This window comes from Grus americana, chromosome 3 (genome assembly GCF_028858705.1).
Source record: "Grus americana isolate bGruAme1 chromosome 3, bGruAme1.mat, whole genome shotgun sequence".
NCBI classification, from domain to species: Eukaryota; Metazoa; Chordata; class Aves; order Gruiformes; family Gruidae; genus Grus; species Grus americana.
The window spans coordinates 43,171,146-43,192,081 of record NC_072854.1 but is presented as its reverse complement, the minus strand read 5'-3'; the positions used below and the strand labels follow the sequence as shown (position 1 = coordinate 43,192,081).

The 20,936-nt window shown below is 36.4% G+C and overlaps 1 long non-coding RNA gene across 1 annotated transcript in view; it reads right to left on the bottom strand.

Moving 5' to 3' along the window:
- Nucleotides 1–20,936, bottom strand: part of LOC129204948 (uncharacterized) — a 38,033-nt gene that overhangs the window by 13,301 nt on the left and 3,796 nt on the right. Inside the window, exon 2 of the long non-coding RNA XR_008576544.1 lies at nucleotides 18,663–18,754. This is a non-coding gene — a long non-coding RNA (uncharacterized LOC129204948). The remainder of the gene's footprint in view (nucleotides 1–18,662; nucleotides 18,755–20,936) is intronic.

The following is a 20,936-nucleotide window of genomic DNA, read 5'->3' as shown; positions in this document are numbered from 1 at the left end:
GAGATATGTTCATCCTAACAACCTTGACAAACAAACATACAAAAGAGCATCTTGGTTTACTTTACATGTTACAATTTTGCATTTACAACCTCACGAATATTAACAAAGAAATAAATAAAAGCAACCAACAAACCCTTCTCGCTTCATTCAAATGCTTACAGGGATGTGGCAGTGATGCATTTCAGGCATTTTATTCCAGATGTGCAAGCATGCTTTTGAGTCTCTGGCCTAATTTGTGTCAAAGTCCACTCCCTTAGATGACCTAGCTGTAGACAGATAGTTGCCTTTCCAGCTTGGAATATCAAAAGTGTTTGAATACAATGATGTTTTCTTATCACTTACCGATTTCAGAAATGGCACTGTTTTAAGCCTAGTAGCCCAGTGGACCACCCAGTCTAGAGACTGGCTTTTGTTTCCCATCTTGACTAACAGCTGTGACTATATGAGGATATGTTTCCACAGCTGGAAGACAAAGCTGAACACAGCTACGTGGTGAAGATTCAAAATAACCAAAATTTTATGTTCCCAACAGATTAGAGATTTCCAAATTATATTTGGCTGTGTTTTACTCGGGATGATGCCCAATTTCTAATGATATTGAAAATCGTAATACTAATTTATTCCCCGGTAGGATGTTTTTATATACACACAAGGTTTTTAAAAAACAAGCAAACAAACAAAAAAAGAAAAAAAAAAGAAAAAAGAAAAAAGAAAAAAAGAAAAAAGAAAAAAAGAAAAACCACAAACAATGGGATTCTATTTACTTTCTACAGTTTGCAATTAAAACAATCAATGTATTTAGACAAAAAATAAAGATGTTTGCATCATTAGCATTCCTTGATAAAATTTTTTGGTTGAATGAGTGTTTAAATATCTAATTAGTGTTGGTTTTGAGGCTCATGGGACTTTACAATTACCTTTTCAAATGAAAATTGATCAAGGCTGAAAATCAAAGGAAATATGGAAAAATACTTTTTAAATTTCTTATGAAAAGATGTGTATACTACTAATTGAAGTAGAATCAAGCATTTCCTCTTTTAGTGAGAGTATACAAGATTTGAAAATCTGCTGAGTAAGTATTACTACTGTGTTCACACAAATAGAATATCTTTAATTTAAACAACATCTTTATTTTAAATACTATTCAGAGGAAGAGTTATGAGCTGTATTCGAGTATACTGTGTGCTGTGGAGTAAGTACACATCTTTCCTCAAAAAAAGTGAAGAAAAATGTAAAAATAGGTAACAGTATTCTAAAGTCCAGTTCTCTTTTGAAACTGTTACTCATTGTTGTCATATTGATTGTTTATTTACTGCATGCTCAGTGTTTTCATTTTATTATCATCCCTGTCTGAGAGTCTGCAGAGTTGGAGTCTGCTGACGGAGCTAGGCAGGCAATGTTAAGTTACATAGAGATATTTGCTGTACTGAGCTGAGTTTTCTAAAACTGCATCACAGTTATGGTTTTAAAATTTGCACGCTTTTAGATAAAATAATAATAATCATTGAATAGCCTAATAAAAAAAAAAGGTAAAAAAATAATTAGATTATTTGACTCATGCTGTTATTAAAATACAACTTCCTGTCAATATGAATGCATCGGTCAACTGAAAACTCTTGGGGACTTTTGACACATGTGTATGAGTCATTGGTGTATTCTTCCTTTATGATGCATGTATAGAAAAGTCAAGTTCTTGCTTAACTGTAATTGTTTGGATTGGTTTGTCTTCTCATGTAGAAAATGGGGAACATTTTCTTTATATACACTCAAAAGTTGAAATTTTGAACTAAATACTGTTCATGTTCTTTTTAAATTAAAAAAAAAAGATGATTGGTGAATTGGCATAGTGCCAAACTACGTGTACATTTCTATTCTAGTAATGAAGACTGAAGCTAGAAAACACACTTGAGTAAATTAATCCATTGCAAACAAGCCCATGGGGTAACTGGAATAACTGTAGTATTCAGGCCAATCTCCTATCGTTTTGGCTAGTATATTTATAGTATATGTAAGTATATTTTTAACATATTCTGCTAATTCATGTTGGGAATATAATTTTAAAGTTGAGACTTGGTATTTTGTTTAAAAATGATGCTACTACAAGTACAGAAACTAGAAAAACATAAGTGAATAAATCTATTATCTGGACATTACAAAGTAATCTATGACCTGTCCTTACTGCTAAACCTAATAACTTCATTTTCTTTAGAGTTTTCCAGAATTTGCTTTATTCTCCTTTGAAAAAGTTCATTTCAGTACCTTCAGTCATCTCCTCCCCTGGACACAAAATCCTGACTGTTTAAGAGCAAAAATGTGGACAAGTCGATGTTACTTATGCACAGCAGAAGATCAGCAAACTGTTCTAGTTTTCATCTTCAGCCATAAGACTGACATTTCAGCCTGTGCTGTTGTGGACACTGGTATTTGGCACTAACTATTTGAAAAGAAAAAGCATTCTCTGTACCTTCCAGAAGATGCTCAATACTAGTTTTAAACAGAGATTGGAGAAAGATTTTTTGCATTTGCAAGTACTATCAGAGATTAGTGCAAAGCAGCTGAAATAAAGACATTATTTTAGGTGTCTTTGTGTAGTTGTACACTGGTTGTCGGCTCATTTCTCCCTCCGTGCTACAGAAGCCCAGTGGAGAACATTAACTACCGAATCCCGGTCTAAACTAAATCAATCTTAATGTTGTCTGACACAGTGTGTAAGAGAGTCCGAATGTACCTTTTCCTGTTTCTGCGTGGGAGCCATGGAAATGTCTGCAAAGCAACAAGGAACTGCAACGATCATCACAGTACTGCCAAAACCACATTTACAATCCAGCTTTGCTTATATGATATTGGTTTATGCTGTCTTTGAGACATAGGCCTGGAAGAAAGCCGAGTCCTGATATCACATGTGGGCATCGTTGTCACAGTTGGTGACACTTTCTTCAAGATGACAGCAGAACTTTTCCTGGAAGTTAAATGAACATAAGATTCTATCAGCTTTTGACCAAACTCTTCTCTTCTTTGACTAAAGATGGGGATGAGGAAATAACAAACCCTCCAGCCATGTTTGTACATACTGACTATAAGGCAATTAGCAATCTGTTTGTTTTACTATTTGGACACAATGAATAACCTATTTCTTAGGGCTTTACCCGTGTTGGTAGAAACACAGATAGGGAAAGCTACCACGCTCTGCTTGAATCTGGCTCAGGGTTCAGAAAGAGACTTTCCAGGGGCAGAGCAATGGAGAAATTTTGTATGAAAGCTCAGTGGTTTTAAGTCTACCCTAAAAAGATATTTAATATCAGTGGGACAGATGATGTGCAGAGTTACAAACAGGGAATTGTGAAGTTGATAATGATATCTGTTAATTTGCAGCATTGAGGTGACTCTTTTACATGACACGTAGCACTTCAAGAAAGTATTGCTGAAAAAGTGCAAATGATGTGGACGTCTCTCATGAGTCAGATAAGAAAGATTGTTTCCTGAGGGAGTTCCAGGACAGATGGCATTTGCAAATTAAATGGCAGTGATGACAGGATTTGCCCAAGCAGATGTAAGCTGCTTCCAGGGAAACAAGAAGTTGTTGAATGAAGCAGGATCAACATCAACACCTATTAGAATGGACCATCTGAAGAGATGCTCAGATAACCATTATGTTACACATTGACAGCTAAGAAATCACAGTGTTGTTAGTTTCTGGATTGGAAATCAGTTTTTTCCAAGGAGAGCAGTCAGTGAAAAGAAGGAATGGAAGAAATGTATGCAGCAAAAGGTAAACTCATAGATGCAAAACATCAACTGCTGCATGCAATAGGAGGAATATAGCTCCTATAAACGTCAGGGTTTTAATTACTGCTACTTTACTATGATAATTAATATTTGTAAAATGGCTCTGTCAAGGATTGGTTTGTTTAAAGTATGAAGGAAATAGATTTGGTTTTGAGAGTCCTTAGACACTTTTGCTTTCAGTGCATAGGAGAAACTATGGAATCTGATGGTGTATGTAGACATGTTAGCGACAGCTCTGCTACGCCTATGAATGATAGGGATGAACAACTCCAGCCTGTGCTCTGGACTGAAAGATGCTCTAAATCCATATTACATAACTAGCAGAGTCACCACTAAATGATTTCCATAAGGATAAAATATTGTAATGAATATTTTAAATAAAATAGCAACTTAGACTGCGGTTTAACAGATGTCTAAATGGAATTAAGCAGTTTAATCGTTTTTAAGCTTGTTTTGTATTGTAGGGACTACTTTTATCTCCCAAAGAAAGACAGAGAAGCAAGGGATACAAATCATGGATTTCATCTGTTTGCTTAGTTCCAGACATCAGGGTGAGACAGAAGTCCAGAAATATACAGGAATACAGTATGATAGTGACTAGGCATATTTAGTAACAGTTTCAAAAAACATGTTGAAAATTTTCATTATAAGGAAGCGGATGACAGTTATTCACATCTTGCTTAACACTGAGTCGTCCTTATAGAAAGATGGTAAATCTAGTCAACGTTAAGGAAAGATGGTAAAGCTTTTAGGTATAGGAGTTAAAGAAAATGTTATGGGACAATCCGGTATGTCAAATTCATTTATGACTGAAATATTACAAAAGAATAACAATATTACCCTGTTCTCCAATGTGTTATTCATTAAGGTAGTTTGGTCCACTCTGATATGTTCATGGAGTAAGACAAAGCAGTGGGGCATAAGCAGTTGTCATTTCTAGATGCAATGCTGTCAGTAAAACCTTCAGGCAGCTACAGGCATCACACTGGGGTTCTGTTTTTGTTTAAGATCAAACAGCAACGGAGGCAAAGATGTAGATCTTCTCACCTTGGTTGAGCTAAGAGCAAAACAGATGTTGTTCTGTAGAGTAAAATATTACAGAAAAAATAAGGAGGGATGTGCTAATAGCCTATACCATTCTGAGAATAGGCTACAGATTTCCAGTATATCAACATCTAAGTCATCATATTAACAGTCAACTATTAATCTACAGGCTGAAATGTTTTTAATTATTGGACCCAGACTATTTTGCAGAAAACTGGAATATTTGTAAAGGATCTTTGTGTCTTGAGGAATCTAACTATCACACACTATGAAACAGGAACTATGGATTGGCTGAACTTGTATTAAAATGTGTGTGTGAAAGCAGACATACACAAGTAGCATCCAACTGAATTTACATATAACAGAAACAACTTAGTTGAGTCTGAATGGAGAACATCGGCAGGTTTACTGTGCAATACATTTCAACATACATTATTTACAGTGGTTTATATTTTTTCTGTATTTGTTATGCTGAAAAAACCCAAAAAACCCAATCAAATGCTTGCAAAGTTGATTGGGAATTAGTAATATTTTTACCAGAGTTTCACTTGCAAGAATCTTGCAGATTTCCTTTGTGTAAGTTGTTGACCATTCCTTATGAGGCTTTACTCTTGCCTTTACAACAGTAAAGAGTTAAAATGAATTAAAGAAGTGTGTAGTAGTTCTATACAGTATTGCCCTAGTATATATTTATTTTTGGCATTTAATGTTATTGATATTAACATTAATAAGATTGGAGTCTGTATGCTTTGTACAATTATGCATTCTCTCTGAATATTAAATATTGCAACTTCTGGACTCATTTCCTTTTCCGCAATAAGTAATATATATATATAATGCAGTGAACCTTACCATATAAATCATTTACTCAACCTAACTTAAAAGCAAAGTATTGATTAAATAATAATGGACATATATGTATTTTCACATACATTTCCTTTTGACAACGGTATCAAAGAAGGTTTTGCCCCTGTTTAAATATGCCCTCTGTCCAGCGTATGTGCATAGGTCTATGTGATTCATAAACAACAGGGTGACAGCATTGCTCTGTTCTGTAGAAGGGCTGGAGTTCTTATATTCTATGTCACAATTAGGTTTGGCTGTCAACTGTGTGTTAATAACCTGAAGTGCCATCCATTGTGTAACATCATATATAATGCTCAATGACCTCAGTGCTTGTTGGAGGCTGATCATATTGAAGTGGCTTCAGAAAGAGTCATATTTCATATATACATTTTTGTATATATTTTTTTTTTCCAACAGCAGAAGAAACACATAATAGATTGCGTTAACATATCAAAATGGTTTTTGTATTCATCCACACACAGGATAAATATGATGTCAGGCTTCTAAGGTGAAAACATACGGTGCTAGACAGCATTGAATATTAAAACTAATCTCACATACATGAGGAAGTTCTTCTGGCTATTTAACTTGAAGGTTAATGAAGAAGAAAATTCACCCTCCACTAGTGTTACAAGTTTTGCACAGCTCCTGTTTCACCATAAGCCAATTCCATTCGCTTCTTCCTGATATCAATACCGTCATGTTTGCTGTTTCCATTATTCCTGACACGTACACATATAACGCTACTGGCAGATACCAAACAACATGGAATACATATGTTCTGGCAAAGTAAACAGGGCCAATGCACAGACTTGCACACCAAAATGTGGACATTCACACTGTTAAATTCTTAGCATGGCCCCTGAAATAATTTTGGACTCGTCAACCAGCACTCTCGGAGACTATGCCCAGGCACAGTTTGATGCTTAGCATGGGCCAGGGACTCCTCCTCGCAAGCAATCTGGATGCAGTTACTATGGTTTGGGACAAAAGAGAATTTATCTGTACAGAAATAAGCTGTGCCAAGGCAGCTGGCAGCAGGGCCAAAGAATAGTTTGTCGTGCATTTTCTTTATTAGCACAGGCGTAGCCACAGATTCTAGACATTGAATAACATGCACTCCCCATGTAACTACGTCTATTTGGATTCTGCATCCTTGCTCTTAGCTTTGGAGTGTGGTGAGTGATGCTTAACAATTCAGAAGCCAGCATGATTTACGCACTACTGCAGAAGGCTTAGTATATTTATTTTTAACTAAGGAAAGCGGATGATTAAAATCAGCCTAATTCTTTATTAAGGCAATGCTTTGTGATAACATTTCTTTCATAAAAGTGTTCTGTGGTAGTCATAAATGATTCTGTACAAATTATGTGAAACTCTGCCTAATTCCCAGAAGCATTTTAAGATGAATTGATGCAGGAAGCATGCTCCAGCCTGAGTGTTGCATGTCATTTGTTTCGTGACATTCAAGGCTGAAGCTAAATCCCTGAATGTCAGAGAGACATTCAGGATTCTGTGCAGTACTGTCTACAGAGAGTGTTTGACCTTCACTACGGTACTTGCTGGGGGCGTTCTAGTCTCTTGAATGCTCATAGGAGGCCACAGATACCTGTGGACTGTTTTGGCAGAACATAAAATCTAGTGCTGAGCAATTTTCAGTTCAAACAGAGCTTGCAATGCAATTGAGCCATGTTTTTTACAGCACAAAATACTAGGTGGCATTTAGGCCAGACCTACTTCCAGTTTCCACAGTGTCAAAAGGTGAGGATCTACCTTGGCTGACTTAGTGGATTTTGTATTAAGTTCTGTATAAGAAGCCTGAAGATGGTGCAAACTTCCTGAAAACCACATTCCTCATCTACTAAACACGTAATTATGCATATGTCCTTCTCATAAACCTGTGATCATTATATCTGTCAGTACTACCTTACCTAGAACTGCCCAGGCAGAAAAAATTTTCTCATGCTCTTCAGCTACAGGCTCTTTATTTGAAGGAACCAATTATATATTCTTCTCTGTTTAGTTTCTTATTTTATTTTCTATATTTTTTTATGTTTTCTGGGACAGTATAAACTTTAAAGTTAAAGACTTTCTTGCAAGAACAGTGATACCATTTCAGGCTTTGATGGTTCACGAAGCTACAGGTAAGTTGTACTGGCTCAAATCCTTAGTCATATCTGAAGTTGGAAGAGTTCATAGGATCCTTTAGTATTCCACCATCCAGAGATACGAGACTTCTCTTTTTTATCGATATGTTAATAATATTTTCCAGCAGGACACCTGATGTTTAATGTCTTTTGGATATAGGTATAGATTAAATTATGGCAGAGTTTCATCCAAAAAAAAAATCTCATTTTCCTTCTTTAAAAGGGAAAAAGTAATTCATTTTTTTTAAAATAAAGTATATAAATAATAATTCTAACAAAAGAAGGGGGAAAATGGAATGATGAAATACTTGGCCTAGTCCTTTAACTCAAATGTAAAGAGACTTGAGCAATCTATTTTCAATTCATCTTAACTTTTTGTATCACTCTCCTGAAGAATCAATATTTATTGTTCAACACATATGGGAACCAAACTCAAAGTGATGCCATTTATGAATCTGCATCATGTTCTGAAAGGCCAATATGCCTTAGAAAATTATTGCTTATTTATCTCTATCCAGTCCAGTAATAGAATAATGAAAGAAATGAGCCTATCCCTACTCTTAATATATTTTAAGCCAATTTCCAACTTGGAATATACTCCTATATGAAAAACAAAACAAAAACCCTTTTGAGTGCCTTTTGCTAAAGCCTGTCTTTTATCCTGACCAGTAAAGATGATTAAAAAAAATCATTGATCTCTTCAATTTACCTTTTTTGTAAAACAAACAACTAATGTATAATTTGGGTTGCTACGGTAGCTCAAGGTAAAATATCTCAATGATCTCAACAACATACAGCATTTGCTTGAATTCTACTTCACATTCTGTCGTGGTTTAGCCCCAGCAGGCAACCAAGGCAATCACGCAGCCACTTGCTCACTCCCCCTAGAATGGGATGGGGGAGAAAACTGGAAGAGTAACAGTGAGAAAAACTCATGGGTTGAGATAAAAGTTTAATAGGTAAAGCAAAAGCTGTGCACACAAGCAAAGCAAGACAAGGAATTCATTCCCCACTTCCCATGGGCAGGCAGGTGTCCAGCCATCTCCAGGAAAGCAGGGCTCCATCATGCCTAACGGTGACTTGGGAAGACAAATGCCATCACTCCCAATGCTGCCACCCTGTCCCCCAATCCTTCCTCTTCCCCAAGGCCCTTATAAACTGAGCATGACATCATATGTTATGGAATATCCCTTTGGTCAGTTTGGGCCAGCCATCCTGTGTGTGTTCCCTCCCAAACTCTTGCCCCACCCCTGCTGGTGGGGTGGTGTCAGAAGCAGAAAAGGCCTTGGCTCTGTGTAAGCACTGCTCAGCAATTACAAAAAAACACCTCTATATAACAAAACATCTCTATATTATCAACGCTGTTTCCAACACAAATCCAAAACATAGCCCCGTACTAGCCACTATGAAGAAAATTAACTCCATCTCAGCTGAAACCAAACATTCTCCGCCTCCATTTTCTCCAAGGAAAAGGATTAAACGGTACGCTGTTACTCACTTCTAAACACAACTTTGTCCTTGGAACAATTACAGAGCGTTGTGGTTAAATAGCACCCTTTCCTAACTGACATTGCTACAGCCTAGATCTTTGCACTCTTCTTGAGTGACCACATCTGTGTAAACCCTCATGGGCTTTCAAGCTATACATAGACAGACAGAATTGGAATTGGTAACACTTCTCAGAAAATGCCTAAATGTCTTGCTTTAAAATAAAGCGTTTCTATAACATGAAGAAATATGAATGTTGCTTTCCTACATGCTGCTGTATTACTTTTACAGGAATCAGAGAAGCACAAAATGAAATTTCGTGTGCTACCTTCCTTGGAAAAGTGGAGTTTGCCTTTGAAGTCACCTATTTGGATAAATAGATGCAAGGAGTGAGAAATGCAGGTTTTGAAAAGAGCCATACAAACCAATCGTATGGCTTGATATTTTACTGTACATATAAGCTGAAGCCTGGCCATCTTAACAATGACATATATCTTCTATCAACTTTTTCCCAAGGAACAGCCCCCACCGTACTCATTCTTACTTTCAAAAGAAGTCTGATTTCCACCTATAAATTTTCATATTAATTACTCATTTTAAAGCCGTCTGAACCAATTAACACCCATAGTATGTTTCTACAGTGGGAGAATCATCAGAGAATGTTAGATTACCCTTTTGTAGTGTCCTATGGCAGTCCATTCAAATGTTCCATTAATAGGAAGTAAAATGTTTAATTGTTTGTTTTCCTTCTCCACTGTATAAAGGAGGCACGTTTTGGCTAGAGAATGTGAATATATAACTCTCACATGCATCATGAGCTGCCGGCAGGAAATTTATAACTCATGGTTCCTTATCTGCAAATAGCATGCTCCCATTATGGAATAGGTCAAGCATTCTTTTTTGCCTAAACCACATTAGACTGCTTTTGAGGGCTGTCCTGGGGCTTAAGAAGCTCTTGCTGAAGGACTAATGTAAGATAGTGGAAAGTTCAAAATATTAAAAAATACAAAGGAAGAAGAGACTTATGGACAAAATCTTCCTTCAGTTTAATCATCAATATACATCTGGAGAAATTCCACTGAAGCCAGAAAATTACTCTGGAATTACACCAGAACTGTAAACAAAATAAAACAAATATGTTGGGAGAAAAGAACAGGAGAGAAAATAAAATACTCTTAAGCATAATTGAAAGGAAAAACTTCACAAGAATAAAATGTCACAAATGGAAAATAGAATAACTGGACCACTGTTTAGATAAAAGAGCGATCAGCTAAATGATAAATCTATCTACCTAAAACTCATAAAAAGACCTGTCATTAACATACAGCTCATATCTTAGTAGTTATAACAGTCTTCAAAAGTTGAGACACGTGAGTTAAAATCCGCTGCAGTTATCTGCTCAACAAACATACTGATTTCCTGCCGCTTCACTGCGTGCTGTGGAAGTCTGTATTCACAGTAACCTGGCTCTCAGAGCACAGCACGGGAAGACTTTGCACTCCTGTATTCAGACTTCCCCTCTCATGGCACATGCTTAGAAATTTCATGCTATAGAGCATTTAATGTAATCATTAAGGAAATAGACTCACAAAATAACAGTTAAAATATTAAAATCTGCAAGAAATTTGGGTATAAGTCCTTGAATCAGTGGTGCCGTTACAGAGCTGCCTGAGCATTTTTTGTTTTATTTTTTTTCTGAATCAAAGCATTAATAATAAAATCTACATCTTTAGTCTGTGTTCCAAATTACTGATTTAGCTTACTAATCAGTAACTTAGGGAATGACTGAATAGTGAGGACAGTACAAAAAAAATTCTTCTCCATTTGGGTGTCAGAAGGTGTCTGTCACCTATGCTAGGTGTCAGAAGTTATATCATAGTCAATGGAGAATTAAGCCATAAAAGTGATAAAGCCTGGGGAGTTATTCAGTTAAATACAGGAATTATTTCAGATACTCTGAGGTATCTTGCCTTACAGCACCATCCAACCCAATCTCCAGCTGCTGCTCCAGAAAGGTGTATAACACCGTGACTTGTATGTCAGCCTTCTGTACATATCTTGGGTACTCTCTAGCATTTGAAATGGCACAAGACAGCAATATTTAAGCAAACAAATCCCAACTTAGCTGTTTATGCTCAGATTAATTACTTTCTAATCTTCATTAACTGTATTGACAAAATCTCCACTGAATATAATGAAAGACCAGATAATTTGCATGCTCGTGGATGTCTACATACAGACGTTCAGTGCTAGTTTCCTCATCTCATGGCAAATTCTATTCCAGCTGACCATAGTGACATGTAGTTGAAAATATCCTAGTATAGCATCAGTGACTTCTTGAGTCTCACGAATAGTAATTAATATTTGAGGAGCTTTGGTTTTCTTCAGGTGGAAAGCATCTATACTTTTGAAGTATATTTATTATTAGAATTACTATCAGTAAATTCAGGGCCATAAACACTGGAACTTTTAAGTTTTGCTAACCCAGAGAGTAGGAAAAGAGAATTCCATCATAACTAAATGATAACAATGGCAAAAAAAGATATGGAAAACAGAAAAGAAATATGATAACAAAGAGATTAATTAAAAGAAAAAATTATGGTTGGACAAAAACAAGATAATAAGAACAATAAGTTCTTCAGGGACCCTGGGCAAAGTTCAATTGCATCAATTCCTCATATCCTTTCTCACTTTTTCCACTTTGTCTTCCTGAAGGACCAACTTCCTGAATACAATAAATTAGGCCTCATCATGTTCCCATTAAAATGAGTAGTAAAACTCCCATTAATTTTAGTGGGTCAAGGGACAACCTCAAGTGTACGTTATTGAACAGATTGGTTTGTGGATATATTGCAAAAAAAGAGAAGTTTCATGAATTCACACTAAACAAGTTTCTGCTATACTTACTTTTCTTTTTCCTTAGAAATTCAGTTGTTCCAAATCATGTTTTGTTTTGTTTTGCTTCCTGCAGAATTAATCAAATTGTTAAATTGTATGTTTCTAAGTAGAGCAAGCAAATATTAGAGGAAAGTGTTCCAAGATCTGTTTTACTAATACAAACAACCATTTACATATTTTTCTCATAAAAAATGGACAGTCAATAGTCAAGAAGCAGCTTGAACAGATATTTTAAAGGTAACCCATAAAATGGAAGAATTCATTAACGTATTTTAATTTTTTAAAAAGTGGTATAAATATAATGGATGTTTGTGGGGAATTTATTATGTGAGAGGAAAAATAAGATAGTGAGGGATATATTGGGTACTTTCTTTGACAAATGGTTTGCTAGTTCCTTTACTGGAATGCAGTCCTTTCTTGGATTTACATAAATAGTGACTGACTTTTTTGACTGCTAATAAATACCCCAAAGGGTAGAAATGGGGTATGTTGACACAGAGTTCCTTCTTGCAGTCAGAGTCCTGTGTATCTAGTATTGACACAGCAGTTTGAAAGGAGACTACGTTGCAATGTTTTCACTATATTGATGCTGCATTCTTGTATTGCATAAAAACTAATTAGTTCAAAGCTTGTGCAGGGCACCTTCCAGAGCCAGGATGGATTTATTTCTCTCTCTTGTCTTCTGGAAAACTTTAGAAGGAACCTAGGGGAGAGGTGGAACTTCTTTAGAGTCAGTGAAGACTACTGAAGCTAGAAATGAGATACAATATGATTTGAGATGATCTGTTTTGTTCGCACTTAGGTAATCCGATTTACAGTAAGGAGCTACCTTTTGCCAGTTTGTAAATAGGAAGAATCAATTTGGGATGAGGAGAAACAGTAGTCATCTGCTTCATAAGGAGCACGTGAAAGGCCTGCCTCCTCAAAGATCACTTTAAGTAATCCCTTTCCACAGTAGAAAGATATTGCTGATGAATTTGACCTTAGCTTCCTCCTGGGAAGTTCATACTTTTCTATTGCAAGACTCATATTTACTAAACATCTTGTGGACATTTTTCATCTGGGGACGTGAGGATGTGAACTGGGTGTTCTGTGCCCCCTTCTGAACCAGGCAGACCTAATGGCCCACGTGGCCCATCACTAATAACCAGGCTTTTCATGCTATAGTCACAACCTTTGATCACATATATGAAACTTCATCAGGTGAAGATATGAGGAAATAGGTGGGAATTCACACAGTACTTTTTGTTTATTTTGTCACACAGTCTGCAAGTCTTTGCTTAAGCTACACATAGCAGGATTGTGGTTTGAACTCTGTTTTTCCTTTGTGTAGCTGAGCAATGGGAAAAGACATGATAGACTTACAAAACAGAAGTACAGAAGTGAGTGGGCAGGGACCCCAACATCTCAAAACTACACTGTATTATGTAAGCTTGGTATTTTAACTTTTTTTTTTTTTTTAAACTTAAAACTATTTTGCAGTGATTGTAATACCTACTACAATATCCTCTATTCCTGAATTTCCTCAGGCATATAACTGCAATCACTCTATATCCTTTATATACATTCAAACATTACTCTCCCTGGAGATTCCTGTGGGAAATATTCTTTTATCTTTTTACTTCAATCAAAATCATCAGCCATGGCATATCGATTACAGACATGAAAAAATAACTCTCCACAAACCTAACTAAGCAGCAAAAAAAGGTGAGTACTGTAGGAATATTTTGCTGGTGTGCAGTATTTATTGCTTCATAGGAAGTTCTCAGGAGAAGCAGACTAAAACATAATGATGAAAGTCCTAGAATTTACTTTAGACTCTTCAGCAAGAAAGATTCCCCACAGAAAAGTAAGGAAATGTATAAAGTAAATTAAATATTAAAGAGTTAGTGGAGAACTATCAAAGCACTGTAAACAAACAATTTTAATTTGAAAACAATTTCAAAAATCTGTGATTTACAGGTTGACTTAGCGCATTTAAAAATGTGACTGTATTTTTATACACAACACTTAACAAGAGTGAATTTATTAACTTTACGTCATCATAACTAGACTTGGGAAATAATGTTCATCAAATGCTGTAGGACATCTCTAACTAATGTCTAATCATCTCCACTGGTCAAAAACATGCTGTCACAGCATCATTTGGTTAATAATTAGAAAGGTTTCATATCAAACAAAGAAATTCCAGTTCCTCTGAACAGACTTTAATTGGTTTTAAATATTCATATGTGAATATGGCTTTCTTCACCTTTATTCCTTGGACTTTACAGTTAAACTATACCCAATCCAGTCTAAAGTTTCAAAGCTAATATTTCCATAACCATTCATTAGCTTCTTCATGAACTTTATGGCCAACATTTGAATTTTAGGTGGCTTTTAACAGCATCTGTCTGGTTTTGGGTGGGTTTTTTTTCATTTTTCATTTTTAATGAAGAAAGTATCTGGAGAATTTATTAGGGATTGGAAGGTGAAAGTTATCATGGCAGTGGAAGTGGCAAGAGACAAATTAGCAAAGGGACAAATGCATCTCCCTGCAGGAAAAAGCTTCTTGCCTGAGCTGCACAGATTTGGGGGTCTTGCTCTGTTTCAGCTTTGCTATCAGTGAGTTCAGAAAGATGAAAATCCACTGCAGGATGCATAGCTGACTCCCATGGGATTTAAGGATCCTTTTTATATAATATTCCTGTAGGAAAAATTAAAAAACAGCAGATGACTTCGAGCATGGTAGCAAAATTATTATTGTTTATTGAAGTCTTTGCTTGTTTTTAATAATTCCTGTAATTCCTCTGTGTTAGATTATATAGGATCTTTCCATTAGAGGTTTTTTGACAGTGAAACACTGTCCTGTTTTTAACTTGGACAGTTGCTAGGACACTCCCTAACTGAGCTCTTCACCTGGTATTATGCTTCATTCTGAGGGGTGACATGTTTTGTCAGCAAGTTCTTGTGTACCCCAAATCCCAGCAACAGGAAACAATGAATTGTTAAAATCCACAAAACTTTCCAGTATCTGTCTGTACCTCTGTGGGTAGATATCCCAACCTGGTTCAAGCAAAACAGACCCAAAAATACATTATCGGATTAATTTCTGATATTTAGACATGAATACATATCACTCAGGGGCATTGCACAAGGAAAATACCAAGCAATAGGATAACAGTCTGTGCTCCCAATACACACCTTTTTTCCTCTTCCTGTTTTGACTCAGTGGAGCACAAGTATTTAAATTCTCTATTATGAATTCTCAGCTGTTTCCTAAAACAGATTAAGCTACATCTAAATCTAAGACAAAACCATTGTATTTATACCAACATAGAAAAGGAAAATTAATAAACTGCACCTCTAGCAGCTGAGACACTGAGAAGTTTTGTTATTCAAACTCTCCAGATATTCCTTGAGAATTTTAATCTGACCTGGAAGTCTCCAATGAAAGCATTTTTTTTTTTTTCCGTTTGAACTTCTCACATGAGCACAAAACACCATGAAATCTTTTGTTCTCTTTTTTTAAGCACCTCCGCTTCAGAATGGAAGCAGGATAGATTTTGGACAGTGGCAAATATTGGGATAAACGTCTATTATTTTACACCGCAAACTTCAAAAAACTTGTAAAAAATGGTGTTCATTCATAAGAAAATGAACTTCTGTATTCATCCATATGTGTTTTCTACTTGTAATGATTGAATCAATGTTATAAGGTTAGTTTTGTAACATTTGTATGATTGCAGGTTAAAAATATTTGTACAGTCATTTGAGAAGATGATATTTTGACACTCGTAGTTAAGTCACTCAGCAAAGACCTTTGGCAGTCATACATTAAATCCTGTTATTGAATGATAATGTCTTCAGAAATACCAAGGAATGGATCTAGGTCCTGAACCTGTGCAAGGAACTGTTTCTGGGAAGCACTTGATCCAGCACAGTGGGACATGCCGGTGACTCTCCTGATAGAAATATAATTTTGACATAAAACCACTCTTCTGCTAAGGAGGTGAAGTAAACTTTACACAGTAAGAAGGAGAATTGTCAAGAAATTTCTCAAGGAAAGGTAAAGGAATCTTCATTTATATGCCTGTCCCTCTAACAGTAAACATAAAACAGTATCAAGTGGCAGATAGCTATGATTACTAAGGAAAATTTTAAAATACCACAAACAAAACTTGGGGAAAACAAAATGTAGAAGCTATGTAAGAATCTCAAAATTCTGATTAAAGAACTTATGCTGACTATTCTGCATAGCTATCTTATGCTCTGCAGGATGGCACAAAGTCATCTTCGTATGAAGTAAGAAGTAGTCCTTAAAATAACTAAATCTACATTGCTGTGAAACTGGAATTGCTAAAATTCAAACCACATCAAAAAAGCAAGGTACTAAGTCTTGTAACTAATTACTGACTTACAAGGCTATATCTTATAAATGTCATTCAGATTTTGGCCCAAAGAAACAAAACTGACTAAGAGGAGCAGTTTAAGAATATCTTGTTGGATAGCGTGTTTGGAATTTTTAAAGTTATACATTGACTTCACATTTTCTTTCCCCACCTCTTCAGTTGGCAAGTGTCTTTATGAGTTATAACCTTCCACTTCTAGCCATGCAAACTATTTTACAAGATTGATTGGTGTAATTAGGCTGTCTAGTGGAGCGGTGGCAGTTCCCTGTGCTGCCAAGCAGGAGGGGACCTCAGTGCTGAACTCTCACAGCCTGGGATGGCCAACAATGGACATGCCATGGAGAAGTTGGGCCTGACCTCTGAGGAAGGTGGTGGACATGTCACTCAAAGAGCAGACCCACTGACTGTGAGCAGAAAGCAGCTGCTCCTGTGCCTCTAATAGCTGGATGCAAACTGGTAGTTGCATAAGGCTATATAAATGAAACAGTGATGAGGTGAGCTGTTTTGTGAATATGGAGACTATTCGGAGCAGAATGGAGGAGAAGATAACTCTGCATTGAGTTAAAAACTCATAGCTTCCCTATTGCATAGAATATCTGTCGATACTTTAAAATAATATAGCCTTGAGTTGTTATCTTCTAGCCCAATGGCATCACCTTGTCTTGTACCCCAACACTTCAAACAGATCCTTAACATTAAGATCTATTCTGGTTAGGACATCTCATGAGATGGCTGGGTAGCAAAAGAGTTCTCCTTAAAATAGATTCAAAAATTATAGCCAGAATGATAATTAAGCCCCTTGAATAAACTATTTAACAGTGTGTATCTATACATTTTATATACTTGTACATAGATATATAAAGGCTAACACTAAGAAATCTAGATTACAAACTAAACCTCCTTATTGATAACTCTTTTCTTCATGCAATGTCTACATGATCATCCTGTTTAGCATCAGTCTTCACCCTGTTAGGTAGGTTTTTCCTCTCTTCTTTGTTATACATTACAATATTAATGTATATAAAATGTTGATATATGTTCTTATGTGGCCTGAGAAACTAAAATAATTCTAAGTCTATATATAAAACCAATATAAATAGCATTACCTTGGAAAAAAACCTCCCATAACCTCTGTTAATTTTGTTTTGTATGTTATTTAGATGCATTGTTTCAGTGGTTCTTAATTTCGCTGGTCTTAATTGTTGTGATTAAAGGCCATTACACAGGCAAATCAGAAGAGGTTTGGTGGTTCTAAACAGCAGGCAGACACTAGCTGCAGTCCTTGATGCACCAACTGAATTAAAAATGCAATCAAGCTGGAGAAATGGAGGTTAAAATAGAAGCAAGATGGGTGGACATGAGTCTCGGAAGCTAAACTGTGTCTGGAAAAGAGTCACTGGAAATATCTGGAGAATCCATGTAATCTTGATGAAATTCCTTTAAAAGTGCACATATTGAAAACAGAATAGAGTTATTAGGGAAGCAGACATCAAATATTTTTGGCTGATAAAATCTCAGAGAAAAAAAATATTCCTTTTTTGTGCAGATAACAACAGTAAATTCCCTCCCCCTCAAAAAACGTGCTAAAAATTTCCATATCACAGCTGCCCAGAGTGCATAACAAGGAGAATATTAGTAATGTCCAGATGCACATAAATCTACAGGGATGCCTCTTGCCAATAGCAAAATGAAAGGGATGACAGTGTCAATCACATCCAATAGACTACGTTAATGCTTTTCAAACAGTTCTTTCACACTCGAAAATAGTGCTCATTAATAATGTATGGTCCAGTATGAAGGAGAAGGAATGTTGCCTCCAAAACTGATAGAATTCATTGTTCATCTCTATACTCGTCTGAACAATAAGGCCCATTTCTGAAGGACAATTTTTCTTTTGTCTTTAGGACTGTGCTGAAATGATTTCAAACCTATTATACTAATTGGCCCCTTTAGTTTTCGAGCGTGTGTTGCAAATGTTGCACTTTAAGAGCCTTCTCTCTCCCACTGCCTCCATCCCCCCTCCCTCCCTGACTGGCATTTCTGGATTGTATGAGTAACTTACCAAGCTTTTCAGAATCGCTGGGCGGGTGACGGTACAGAGTTTTTTCTCTGCTCCTCCGCTCTGTTGTTCGAGCAGCTGTCAGGAAGGTGGGCCTGTGGGTTTGCAGATATATTTTGAGACTAACAGATTGTAAACTCACACATGAGAACAGAAGAAATACTTAGAATCTGAAAAGGTTATCCACCCCTTGGAGACTAATCTCCTAATATACTATTTTTGTCAGAAAGCACCTCAATTGCTTCTCAAACAAGCCCATTATTTTTGCCTCACAAACCATTCAGAGTGATGTTTATAACTGCCTGCTTATAGAAAAAGGTCCTTTTATACCTGTGTGAATTCAAGTTTTATTTACTTTCAGTCACTTCCCTTTGTTCTATCATCTAAAGTGACAGCCTGTATTTGAAACAGTGACGTGTAATGTTCCTGCCCCAGAAGACAACCAGACCAGCAAGAGAGAAATCAGTGCACTTTCCTCCCTTGCCCTTACAGAAGAAACAGCCAGAATAGAGCAGACTATCAAAATCCTTGGCTTTTTGGGCTGCTTACCACAAACAGTACCTTCAGTTTTGCACCAACCTTAAAAGACCTTCTTTTCTCACTTCCTAGACTTAGTTTTTTCTTTCTCTCTTTTCCACACACAGATACATGCAAATATATATGACACCAAGGGTATCAAACAGTCTGATGGTCCCCGCAACTTCTCCCTACGTGCTGAGAACACCACCAGGAGTTCAGGTTTCACAGCCCTTTGATCTTTCCAGTCAAGTGCAGTTCAGACTTTGAATTTCTTCTCAGATCCATTTGCAGTACTGCCGTAGGAAGAATGGAGTAGAAATCCCGGTAAATGTTGCAGCCTGGTAGCCCCCAACCTCACAGCCTGTTTTCATTCTATAAAGCACAGAATTTATAATCTGATCCCCTTCTGACATCCTTCGTGCCTCATCCCAATCTGTAAGAACTCATAGATCTTACTCTTCCTTTGGCACCGTTAAAATCAATGGCTATTGCTCAGTCAGGTACTGCTCATTTTGAACCATGCTGTACCAATTTGCCTACTTACTTGTTTGCCATATGCTTTCATTTTTTTTCTGAGGACAAATGCCTTTTTAAATTTTGAAACTCTTTCAAGCAGACTCTATGTTTTTATAAGGTCCACTGCAAGAAGTCTCAGGTCACAGGCTACTTCAGTGTACGTACTAAGAAATTCTTCCTTGTACAAGGTTTTTTTATATATATTTTTTATCTTTGTTTCTTTGTCTAATTTATGATAACTTTTGTTGCAAATACCTCAAGTAATACGTTAGAATATTTTTGAGTTTACAAGCCTAGAAAAAGGACTAGTTAAGGTTAAATGACAATTAGTTTAGAAGATCTCAGTTAGAAAGTAAATCTATAGCTCTCCAAAACTGAAAAGGGACCTTCAAACATAAGAAAATTGTGCAATATCCGGTATACTGAGAAAGTATGTAAAATCGTGGTCTCATGGCTTCAGAGACTCATTCTTAGCGCAAGTTCAAAAAATACAAAATGCTAGACAATCTTATACATTGGTTCCATTTTTGAATTTTTATGTATATTTGAATTAAAATTCATAATGATACTTCAAAATTTTCATTTCAAATGTGATTTTGGATGGAAAAGTCAGAAGTATTGATATATTCTTTATGAACATGAATCCCATCAAATAATGGGGGCTAGATCCAATAAAGGATTTATACACCACCTAATTCAAGGTCACACAGGAGGAAACAAAGCCATTTGATTCCGCATAGGTATATCGGGCTGAATAGAGCTTTTCAAACGAGAGTGGAAAGAGGTAACACAGAAGATGCTTGAAACCAATCCAGGGCTACTTGTTAGGTAATGCCAAGCACCAATGTACACCTGAAATTCCTCTTTATTCTGCATCCCAGAAAGCCTCACTCCAATGCCCTGTTTCAAGGTAGATGCCCCCATCATGTCTTCTCCGTGGGCTGGCAGGACGAGGAGCAATGTGAAGGTAAGCTAATGTGGGTGGTCAGCAGGTGAGAGCAACCAACAGAAACAAGCCAAGGAAATGGATCACATCAGCTTGAAACAGGCCTGGCTACTCAGCAAGACTGAAAGATCCTAAACAGTGATGTGGTAGGTAGGAAACAACCAGAATGTCTGGTAATTACCTCTCCAAAGAAAAGAGACTATAAATTATTATCGAGTTATTCTTACCCTATTTACCTGTCTTGTCAGAGTTTTCTTCTTCTCTTATTAATAAAAATACAGTTTGTTAGCTATATG